This window comes from Tupaia chinensis, unplaced genomic scaffold (genome assembly GCF_000334495.1).
Source record: "Tupaia chinensis unplaced genomic scaffold, TupChi_1.0 Scaffold000081_1, whole genome shotgun sequence".
Taxonomy (NCBI): Eukaryota; Metazoa; Chordata; class Mammalia; order Scandentia; family Tupaiidae; genus Tupaia; species Tupaia belangeri.
Window position 1 is genome coordinate 2,662,934 of NW_006159542.1, and position 11,428 is coordinate 2,674,361.

Here is an 11,428-nt window from a genome sequence, read left to right on the forward strand (position 1 = left end):
TATATTACAGAACTGTAAGGGATGGCAACATTGGGCCCATATTTCTGTGGCGCACTCAGGTAGTCCTGGGTAGCAGCTGCCACCTGTAGATGGGAAATCAGTTTTCTCACCAAGCTATCTCATATATTGGGTTGTCAGAAAAATAATGACACATTTTTTGCATTGGAAAATATGGCATGACTTTTCCAGTGACCCAATATATGACCTGACTTTCTCACTGTAGGAATTCGATATGATCCCTTACTATCTGGAGAATACATATTCTAAAATCTAAAGACCCCATCAAGTGCAAGTAAAATTCAGGTAAATAATGTAATGATACAGAGTAAGTTTTCAACTACAAATTGAGACTTCAAAGGAATGGAATATACGGGTATTGGTGGATTATTCCTTAGACATTTCATTATTGGAGCCTGAATAATAATTTCTAACTGAAAAAGGAACTAAAAACTTAGTGAGATAGATTTGGGTCTCAGGTCACGAGGTTCTGGAGGGGCCCCACTAATTCAGCAATAGGACAGAAGTAAGTACCCAAAGTTGAAATTTAGGGAATTCTTATAAAAGTAAACCAGAAAACTCTTGGGTTTTGTAGGTGAAGAGTTCCTTTATGTTAATTTGAGACTCAGGAAAGTTTGCTGTGGCTTAATGTGTTCAGGTTTGAAATGCTACCTCTGGATAAGGGTTTTGGTTTCTTACTCATGACTCCCCCCCACCCCTCCAGCCTCACAAGCCTGCACTCCACACATTGTTGTGTGATAAGTTGATCTGCATAGCTGTTGCTAAATGGATCAACCATACACATTCTGGCCATGAAAGTTATATGACTTACAAGAATCATTCACACTGGTTTAAATTTTATTCCTGAAAAGATAACATAGAACGAATGAAAGAAATAGGTAAAACTCTTATGTTGAGAAGAGACTTGTTCCAGGATGTTTGCTATAGACTCCCTAATGTTCATAATGAGATGTTTCCTTTGGAATCTGGAGTGGAAATGTTCATTTTCAACAACTTTATTGAGGTTTAAACTACCTGTCATAAAAGCCATTCCCAAGTGTACAATTTCAGTGAGTTTTAGCAAATTTTCTGGGTTGTACAACCATTACCATAATCTCTCTTTTTAGAGTATCACCCCAATAGTTTGATCCTTCACACCCATAGTTAATCCCTCTTCCTACCCCTAATCCCAAACAACCACTAATAAGTCTACTTTGTATCTACAGAGTTGCCTTTCCTGGACATTTTATGTAAATGAAATCGTGTGTGTTCTTTTGTGTCTTTTTTCATTAATACCACCATTTTTAAGTTCATCTATGTTATATATTAGTACTTTCCCCCTTTTTATTGTTAAATAACATTTCATTGTTAGCATACTTTGTCCATTCTCCAGTTGAGGGATATTTGGGTTTTCCCAGTTTGGATCTGTTCAGGATAATGCTGCTTTGAGCATTAATATGCAAGTGGTTTGTAATATTAGAGTGTGAGTGTTCATGTGGATGTATGTTTTCATTTTTCATAGATGCCTGTGAGTGGAGTTGTTGGGTCATATGATAAACTTTCATTGAACTCTTGAGGAAATTGCCAAATTGTTTTCCAAAGTGACTATATCATTTTACATTCTGATTAGCAGTGTATGAAGGTTCCTCTTTCTTTGTGTCCTTGTCAATCTGTTACTGTCTTTATAAAAATTATAGCCATCCTAGCACGTGAAGTGGTATTTGTTTGTAGTTTTAATTAGCATTTCCCTGATGACTAATGACAATGAAGATCTTTCATGTACTTTTCAGCCATTTCTGTATCTTGGTGAAATATTTATTTGGATCTTTTGTCCATTTAGAACCTGGGCTGTTATTGTAGTCTCCTTTATTCTGGATACTAATATGATATAACTTCCAGGATGAGCTTTCTGAATCCATTTACTAGTTGAAGAGGGTGACCTCAAACCCTACTTGATAATACTTGTCAAAAGCTTGATATCAATAAAAGTATTTGTAAGTGCTCAAAGGACATTAGGTCTGGCTCATCACCCATATGCTTAAATTCATTTTTGGTTTAAATCAGATAATCAAAAGTGTTAGCAAAGTCTCCATGGGTCCACCTCTTGGGGATACAAGCCAACAGTGCAACCAAGCCGTCTATTGAGTTGTCAGAAAAGTCACAATGCATTTTTGCATTAAAAAAAAACTCGGCATGACTTTCCAGACAACTTAATAGGTAGGAAGGACTTATTATTTGGCGCAAGTAAGAACAACCCTGGGGATTAATCTGCAGTAATGTGTTCCCCTGAGGTAGGGGAAGTCAGGCTACCTCTTGGGGATACAAGCCAACAGTGCAACCAAGCCGTCTATTGAGTTGTCAGAAAAGTCACAATGCATTTTTGCATTAAAAAAAAACTCGGCATGACTTTCCAGACAACTTAATAGGTAGGAAGGACTTATTATTTGGCGCAAGTAAGAACAACCCTGGGGATTAATCTGCAGTAATGTGTTCCCCTGAGGTAGGGGAAGTCAGGCTTTTACTAGGGAAAAATAGACAGGGCAAGGGTGTCCCAGCTTGAAAATGTGGACTCTTGTAGACACAGGCACAGAGACAGGTCATGCTTCTTCAGACTGCATGTTTCATAAATGAAGTTGTACCTCCTCCTGGAGTGGAAATTTTATTATGATTAGTAAAGTTCAAGGTTCCTGGCAGGACAGCCAGCATCAGCTGGTTTCAACTGGTCAGTAATCACAGACCACTTCTGGGGACGTGGTGTTTCTGGAGAACAACTAAAATTTGCACTGTTTTGTCTCGTTTAGCTAGCAAAATTCACCCCTGGAGATATTTCACTCATTGTCGAGGGATCTAGGGACAGAGGTCGTTTTTCTGTAAGGTCTTCAAGCTGATCAGGGACAGCTGTGTCTCCTTGGGAGTGAAACTCTTGCTGTTGATAAGAGTTAAATAAATTATGGGATCTGAGTTAGAAGCCTCTAAGGGTTGAGGATATAAAAGCAGTGAAAATAGTTATGGATGCTGGAGACAGGGTGGAAGGAGGGTGGGCAAAGGGAAGAGTATCGGGAAGGAAATCAGGGAGAAAAAATAGAGAGGCAAGACATTTTGTGGGACACATGATTTATTACCTGTTGATGATAACATGTATAGTATTCTCGACTGGACTGGTCTGACATGTATTTTACTTTGAGTAAATTCTCTTTACAAGCCAAATGATGTTTAGCAATTGAATGTTTAAAAAACAGTATAAGAATAATAAAAATAAAATAATAAAAAAAGTATTAGCCCTCTAAGGGCTAATACTGTTGCATTACCACCATTTGTAACTCAGACTGTTCCATTCCCACACTAGTGAATTTTACTAGTGTATTAAAGATGTTGGGACTGAACATTAACTGTAGCCGAAGGAATGCAAGGAGTCCTACCTATTGAGACTAAAAACCAGGGCAAGAATGGGCTAGGTTGTTTCATTGCATCCCAGATTTCTTTAGCAGTGTTTTGAAGGTATGCAACCAGGCTACTTGTTCTAGCCTTATTTCTGTCTGTTTTACTGTCGGTCTTTACTTCTACTTAAGTGTTTAACTTTGTACAGCCTGAGGTGTTAGTCATGGTGCAAACTCCCCTTTGGGTTGCTAATATGTAATCTAGGGCCATTCATTTTTCTAGGACTACACTGATTAGCGAGTCTAGAGAGCTCTACATGTTTCTAAGAGCATTTCTCATATTGATGATGAAGATTTAGAAGATATTTGTAAGATTTCTTAAGGTTACTTTCTAGTATGTAAATGTCCTCCCATCAGGCTGTAGCCAGTCCTTCCACTAACCCAGTACAAGCTGTGATTAATCCAATAGCCCTTTTACCTTGGTTATGATGTTGGGTGTAGCTAAATGTTATAATTCTTGTAGGGCTCAATAGTCTCAAGCTACACTGTTCTCGATGTTGGATATTGTATACACATAAATGGACTGTCCCTAGCAGAGTGGAGGTAAAGACTTGGAGGAGGTTAGGAGCCAGGAAGAAGGTAGTGTGGTGATCTACACAGGAAGACATACCTAGGGTGAACACAGGCCTGCCAGGGAAGGTAGAATTAAACTAGTTATACACAATTAAACTAGTTAAACTAATTACACAGTGTGGTACCCCAGTTTGGATTGCCATTGCATGGAGGGGATAGAGGCTGACCCCATGTGGAAACACAGAGACAGGATCTCGGTCCTTGGAAGAAATAATTCTGCCAAGAGACAGAAGTATAGCGGAACAACAAAGCTTTATAGCAGGGTAAAATGAACATACAAAGCTTTGTAGCAGAGTAAAACAGAAGTACACTCCTGAGAGGTAGGAGCAGGGTGGCCTGAAGGTGGGTACCAGGCCTGACAGTTTTTGTGTTGTGAACCTTTTTGGGTTTCTTTAGAGCACTGTCCCTTTTGTCTAGTTTTGACTGGCATTTTCCTTTTCTTCCCCCTGTGAATCCTGCACATGGTCTTATGTTTCTGTCATAAGCAATTTTCCATGAATGCCCTACCAAAGCCCACAATGGGTTAAAACTGCAATGCAAATGATATGCTAATGGTATTACAATGGTCCTGGGTCATTAGAGGCCATGGTCTCCTCATTTCTGTGCACACCAAGTTACATAAAGTCCCTTGTGATGCCCCACCCTGAGCATTTTTCATAGGTGGTGCCAGCAGACCTATAGATCTTCCCCTCCTTGCTCACATGTTTATCTACTTTTTTCCTCTCATGGAACTGGGGCCTGAACCTTTTTTTTTTTTTTTTTTTTTTGAGAGAGATTTTTGCTCCAGGTCGTGTCGTGTGCACTTGCCAGGGAGACAGAAAGCAAGAAATCACTACCTAGTCGGGTATGGCCATGCCATAATCCCTTCCCCATTCTCTCAGGATTTTAGGCACATTCACACCCAGTGTAAGTTTTAAGCTGCCAGGTCCAGGACTCAAACCAAGGTTGACTACATAGTAGTCCAGTGACATAACCATTATACCATCTGCTGGTCCCAGGGACCCAAACTCTTTTCAGAAGTGAGCGAGCAGTCAACCTTTTGTAGCTGCTGCTTGCTGGAAAACGGTGTGAGAGGTGATCAGGTTCCCGTTTTCTTGCTTTCTGTCAGGGTGAGATGGTGGAAGCCCCACAGAATGTTTGTTTGGTGGCATCCAAAGGAGAGAGACAAAATCAGCCAGGGCCAACGGCTGGTATCCTCACTGTAGAATCATTTAGAATTGGATTGCCTGGTTAGCTATTTAGCAAACGGGCTGAACATAAGAATTACTAATGGGCCTAAAAGTGGGAGAACTCAAGAAAGTATTCCAGGCAAAAACAAAAAACAAAACTCTTGTCTCTCATTCTGGTAGCTTTCTTAGAGCTCTCTGGGGTTTTGTTGAATGAGGCCAGACTGAGTAGCATAGAAACAGCATTCTTCTCAAAGGGAGAGCAAGTTCCTCCCTGGGAAGCAGTAAGCAGATCAACGGCCCATTGGTACTGCAGCACCACTGTGGCCAAAGAGTGTACATGTTGGTCCATTTTACCTAAGGTTTGTTGAATGGTTTCAGAGGCTTCAGCAATCTCTCATGATAGGATCACACTTAAAGTTACTGTCTCACTTCCTGTTCTTCAGCTCTGATTACTACTGCAGCAAAGGGATGTCCTTTTTTCAGCACTGTGTCAGGGAGGGGTGGATTATGGGTATAGGCAGGCAAGCAGAGTCATTTGACAGCCAAGTTTCAGAAATCACTATGCTGATAGAGCATGTTTCTGACCACCCCAGTCAGAGGGAGGCAGCGCCAGCAGCTCTCTAGATCCTTCCTTCTTCCTTAGGTCTATCTACTTACCCTAACGTGAGATATGGTTTCCATAGGTAAAATATAGGCCTAAGCCAGGCTGAAAGGTGGCAGTAAGAAGGATTTTCTATAAGGAACTCGGTTTTAACCTATCAGTAATTCCCCAAACTGTAATTAAGAGCCACACTATAGAAGGTAAGGCAGGGTCTGTAACTTATACTAGCAAGTCCCACAGCCCTAAGGAGATCTAATAAGGAAAGTCAGAGAAAGGAGCTGATTTTGAAAGGAGTCCCAGGTAAAACTGCCACCAGGAGCTTGGTATTGTTTCGGAAGGGGGCGCCACCGTATGGAGTAGGACCCAGGAGTTCTCCATGTTTTTGACACCACATTGAGCATAATTGGAGCTATTGGTTGTGTTGAGTAAGGTTAACGTTACAAGGGTTAATCATCAGAGTCTCTTTCCAAACAGTGGTAGAGAAAAAGTCCGTAGAGGAGTTAGGATAACGATAGTATCCTGCATTGTTTTGTTTTATTTCAAAGAAGTGGTAAGAGGCAGAAGAGGGGTGGTACCCTATGGGGAATTATCTGTCATGTCTGTTCATTCATAGGCACACAAGAAAGATATCATTGGGAGACCTGTAGGCTGGTGAAGACAGGCCCCTTGATTGTTAGCTTGGTCTGGTTCTCCGGAAATGCCTGCTTAATGACATTGGAAAAGGCCTTGTTTGATGGCCTTCCTTCTGTGGAACTAGGATCAGGGGGCTTGTAAAGAGATTGACATCTTGTTAGTCCATGCCTCAAGCAGAGCAGTTTGAACTAAACCCACAGGCGTAGGATTCACACATACCCAACATTTGGTTCGATTAATAATCTTTTGGGTGGCATTGGCTAGCATTAACCCAGACTTGGGGATTGACGTGGCCAGAAGAGCAGTGTGGCAGAATGCAAACAAGGCTAGGGAGAAGAAAGGGGTTTTCCAAATGGGAAACCATTCTGAGCTACATATCATTCTGATTCAGTCTTCCATGGGTTCACAGTTCCAGGAATCTGAGGAGTGTCCTCTGTTGATTGTTTCTCTCAGTTTTAGGGTATTTACACAAGAGTAGAGGAGATACATCTTTCAAAGTGTTGAGAAAGACTTGGGCTCTTGTAGAGTATAAAGCCTACTTGTTCCAAACTCCCAGGGGCTGACAGAACCTTCTAACCAAATCCTGGATAGCCTGTTGGAATTGAGCTACCAAGACCACCTACTGGGTTAACCCTGTGGTATCTGAGTCAAGCTAAAGATTAGAGTGGAGAAAAGGTCTCCTATAAAGAGTTACTAATAAGCTGAGTTACAGTTGGGAGCAGGGGGTGGTCTTTGCCTGAAAGAGGGCTACTGGAAGTTCTATCCAAGTCAAAGAGGTTAGAGCTTACTCAGTATTTGATGGTCTGATTGGCCCTTTCCACCTTTCCTGAAGATGGGGGTCTCCAGGAAGAGTGGAAAAAGTATTTTATGCCAAGAGCCTTTATTATTTACTGTGTAACATAAGATGTAAAGGAGGGTCCATTCATCGTCACTCTGTAAAGAATCAGGAAGCCCAGACCAGAGGCTGATCTTGAGTGGCACTATAGCAATCTCTTATGCCTTTTTGGTTCTAGTGGGTAATGCCTTCATCCATTCAATGAAGATATTTACAAAATCCAGAAGGTACTTACATCCTCAACAGTTGGATAATCGAGTAAAGTCTAGCTGCCAGTCCTCCTCAGGGTAAGCTCTTCTCCACTGCACAGACTGGATAAGGGAGGTGTTATAGAGCCCTGGGGGTTATTGCAGGAAGAGTAGACACGCCTTCCAGACTTGGTCTATGGTCTTATGAAGACTTTCACCCAAGAAAATCCTCTTACGAAACTATTGGAGTTGCTCCCTCCTGAAGAGACAAGAATCATGGAGGGCCTGAATGGTTTTCCACCAAAGGTTCTGAGGCAAGTAGAGAACTTTCTCCAGTTGGTTCCACTCCCCTTATTCTGGAGTATATCTTTTATATAGCCCAATCATTCCTGAGTGTCCTGAGGGATAGGCTAGGAATAAGGGATCCCTTAAGGGGATCTTTTCAGAGTGCAATTGTCCTGACTGCCTTGTCAGCATATCCATTTCCTTGGCCCATTTCATCTTGACCCTTTTGGTGGCCTCCACAGTAGGCTACTTCCACTTTTAATGGCTTGTGTATGGCCTGAAGCAAGGCTAGGATTTGGGGCCCATGTCTGATGGGAATATTCTTGGCAGTTAAGTAACCCTTTTTACCAAAAAGTAGCATAGTCATGCAGCACAAGAAAAACCACTTAGAGTCTGTGTAGATGGTAACTCTTCCTGACTTAGTTTCGGTGCCCTTGTCTGAGCTGTGAGCTCAGCCAACTGAACTGATTTCCTGGGAGTGGGGCTCTCAACTGAGAGTTTGCATAAAGACACCACAGTGTACCCTGCATACTAGACCCCATCCTGAACAAAGCTACTACCATCAGAAACCAGATTAGTTCTGGGTTTTCCAAGGGGTGATCCTGCAAATCCTTTTGGCAGGCACGGGTCAAACTTGAACCAAATATAATTGAACAAATACATGAAGCAAGTATTTTATGATTCTGTTGTCCATAAGCCAGTGTGATCCCTTGAGTTCCAAGAGAGAGGTCACCTGCTGGGAAGAAAAGATTTCTGTAGATTGGCCCATGGTAATCTTGGAGGTCTCTACCATGAAGGCTGTGGCTACAATAGCTCTTAAGACAGTTTGACCACTCCTGCACGACTGAGTCCAGTCACAGAGAAGGAATCCAGCAGGTGTTCTGGTGAGGCCTTGAGCCTGGGCTTGAATGTCCAAGGCAGTTCCCTGTATTTCAGTCACATATAGTTGAAAAGGCTTATTGGTTTGAAGTGATCTGAGAGCTGGTTCCTGTAAAAGGCTGGATTTAAGTTTAGAGAATGTCTGCTCCTGTTTTTGACCCCATAGCAAGAAATCGCTGTCATTTCCCTCATTAAGATTTCATAGAGAGGCTTGGTGAGTTCCTCATACCCTAGAATCCAGATCATGTAGTACTGTTAATTCAGGAAGGTTGTAGGTGCTTTTGTGCGGACAGATAGAGAAGTTATTGGATTACTGACATTCCTGTCTGGTGGCAGACTGCACCAACCTGGGGTAAGAATGAACCCAAAGTAGTGGACCTCTTGTATTCTTGGCCTTTTGTCCTTGAAACCATGTGACTTTGATCTGCCAAAAAATTTAAAGTCAGTTCCAACTGTTCCTTTGCTAGTTCTCTAGAGGGGAGACAAATGAATGTGTCTTCCATGTATTGTAAAAGAGTTAGCTAACACAAACGAGTGATGAAGTCCTGTCCAAATAAGTGGGGGCTATCCTTAAAGCCCTGGGAAAGGACTTTTGTTGGTTTACTCCCTTGTCACTTGTCCATTCAAGGTGTTCAAGTATTGTGACTTGATATCTAAGGGGAAGGCAGAAAAAGGTATCCTGAGGTCCAAATCTGAGAACCATTTGGTATCTGGGGAAACAGGGATTTGGGACAATAGGATGAATGGGTACCATATCCTTAATTACAGCCCTCAAGTTCTGGACCAGTCTGTATTCCCATTACTTCTCTACAAGGAGAATAGGGGTGTTACACAGAAGGCAGCAAGGCAACAGCAGACTGTGAGTCAGAAATCATGTGATGATGACCGAATCCCCTCTCAAGATTCTGGCCTCATGGGATACTGTCTTTTATTTGGAATATATATATATACATATATATAAAGATCCTTAGCTGTACCCTGACTGGTGCAGTGGTTTTAGCCCTACCAGATATCTCAGAGGCTCAGACTTCAAGAGTCTATTTGAAACCCAGGTCTACGTCATCCCTCAACTCACAAAGAGCTTTCTGGTTGCCAATAATCAAACCTCTCTTCTCCTTGACTTTCCCTCTCCTTTTCCCCATCCTCTTCATCCTGATCTTGGTTATAGAAAACTAAAGAGGCCACTTTAAGAATATCAGCCACAGAGGCACTAAGTCCCATGGAAATGTTTTGAAGTTTCCTCCTAATATTTGGCAGCCTGAGTGAGGAACCAGCCTTTTAAGATTAATTGCCCCTCAAGCTAATTAGGGTCTAAATTGATACACTTGACGAGTGCTTCCTAAAGCTTTTCAAGAAAGAAAGTTGGGTTATCATTGTCTCTCTGATCTGTTGAGGCCAATGTGTTATAGTTCACTGGCTTAACTTGACTCCTTTGCATTTCTCCCACCAAACAAACATATGGTTTCCTGCCCACTTTCCCTGGGATGTACTATAATCCCTTTCAGGATCTGCCTATGGGACAGCATTAACCTCAACAGAGTAATTGGGGTCTAACCTGTGTAGATCACCTTCCACACGAGTAGCAGCCTCAAGGACAGTTTGTCTTTCCTTTGGCTAGAGAGAGAATGTTTGGCCTCTAATTATACTCATGTCTCTCCAAGATACATCAAAGGTTAAGGTCAGTTTTCAGAGCCCATCATTGTACCTCTCCAAGTCATCTGAAAATTTTCCTAGATCTTCTCTGACCTGTGTGACATCCTGCATCTAGAAGGGAGCCTGGACTTGAATGGGTCCTGTTGGCCTGCTCACCTGCAAGAGGCAGAGCTTCCATGGTGTGTCCATGTGTACAAACTAAGACCGAATAGGATACGGTGATGCAAGAGCAGGCTACAATTTCCCTGCTTCCTGCTCTAATGGGGGTGGTTAAAAAACCTCTTGCCAGGGAGCTCCTGAGGCTATTTGTGGATGGCTCCTCAGAGGGACAGTTAGGTACAGCCAAGATGGCAGGATCCAGTTTGTGGATTTTACAAAGATGAAGATCATCTCTTAGGGCCATAAAAGTTTGGACACAGAGACCTCTGTAAATTTGCCTGGTCAGTGGCAGAAGAGGTCTAGTTGGAGAATGGTGTTATAGTTTAAGCTTCATTCTCTGGCCAAACTTCCTGGTCAGCTAGTTTGTAGGGGCCAGGCCATATGACCATATAGAGTACTCTCTTTTTTAAGGTCTGTTAATTAAATCTGCCCCAGTTCCTGCGAATGCAGCCAAGGGGAGAGCCCTCAGGTATAGAAGTTTGATTGCCCATCTGGAAGAGAAAACAGGGTGAGTGCTGGAAGGCAGGAAGGAGAAAGGTGTCCCTCCTGTTCCCTGTTGAGGCTAATGCTGTCCCAAGTCTCTGTCTTTCTGAGAAGGAGAAGGTACTCCTTCTTCCCTCTCTTACCTATTGGCAAGCTGTTCCTTGCCTCAAGAACTCTGGCCTGAACCATCTTATTTTGTGGTCAGACCTGTTGTCCTGCTCCTCTGGGTCCTTGGGAGAGGATTCCCTTTTTGTTTTCAATGCCAGGCCTTGCCTTAGAATGGGAGGCAGCATCCTTACCAGCTTGTGTTGCCTGCATGGCCCCGTCAGATTCCCTTTTTATTTTCAATGGTCAGGCATACCTAAAGTTGTTCCTGGGGCCTCTTATAGGACCACCTGGATGTTTGTCTTATGTGGAGGTGGCCAACCAATCTAGCCTGGTCTTCTGCCATTTGGTAAGGAAGCATGTTGAGAGAGAACTGAAGTACCCTAGCCTGGAGAGTGAGTAGGTTATGTAGGAGTTGGTGTTTTAAGAAG